Below are 1,030 nucleotides of genomic sequence, written 5' to 3'. Positions count from 1 at the left end.
ACTTAATATATTCATCCACCGAGTTGATGTGATCAGTGAAATGTTGGACTTCCTGGGCTTTCATTTTAACCCAGAAAAATAATGGCCATGTGATGTGAGTATCAGTCACCTGGAGGCAGGACTCAAAAGCCTGAATTTTGCCTGAAACTCTCAGACTGAAGAAGTCTCTTGGAGGAGAGACGAAACGTTTCATTAGAGAAGAACCCGTCCAGAGGACCTATACAATTTTTTTCTTTTTGATTTTTTACCTGGATTACTGAGATGCATCAGGACACTTTGTGATGACCGTATAACACCAATTATAAAACATTTTTTAAAACCACATCATTAAATCAACTTTTTTTAAACAATGAAGGACAGTTGTCAATTTTTATACATTACAAAAGCATGACTTTTAATCTGTATTCCACGAGAAAAAAAACATTAAAAATGCTTGGAAAAAAACCTTGCCTTGTTGCACACATCAAAACATGTTGGCAAACAGAATCAAAATGGAAAACACGAAACATTCTTCACTGGGAAACATYGCAGAAGCATCTGTTCAGCACGTTTAAAACAAAATAAAAACACTTTATGTGTCCTTATTAATATCTTTACTCCAAGAAATCCATATTTTTCTTTCACTTTCTGKACTGCCCCAGCTTTAGGTGTGGTAGTATGAAACTATACCAAGCAGTGATGTAAAGGCTAAGGGTGACATAACATAGGTCTCTGTTTTCCATGCTGGGTTACAGTTTAAACAGCTGCTGAGGGCCTGACATGACTCCTGCTGGAAGTGGAGAGGAACCAAACAAAACAGTCTGCAACACCACTGAGGAGTTACACAACCTCCTGCTTCTGTTGCTTTACCTGGTTAATACCATGATCCTTGTAATGTTGAGATCTGTCTGTAAATGAAGCTCACCTGGCTACAGTATCACTTCCAGCAGATGCTCATTAACCATCAAGGTCAAGGTTTTTAATTAGTGATAACGTTCAGGGAGCGCCAGCAGGGTTAGTGGAGTCACAGATCTGAGACTCTATTTCCAGC

Source organism: Austrofundulus limnaeus, unplaced genomic scaffold (assembly GCF_001266775.1).
Source record: "Austrofundulus limnaeus strain Quisiro unplaced genomic scaffold, Austrofundulus_limnaeus-1.0 Scaffold55, whole genome shotgun sequence".
NCBI classification, from domain to species: domain Eukaryota; kingdom Metazoa; phylum Chordata; class Actinopteri; order Cyprinodontiformes; family Rivulidae; genus Austrofundulus; species Austrofundulus limnaeus.
The sequence above is the reverse complement of the archived record's forward strand: the minus strand, read 5'-3'. Positions refer to the sequence as shown.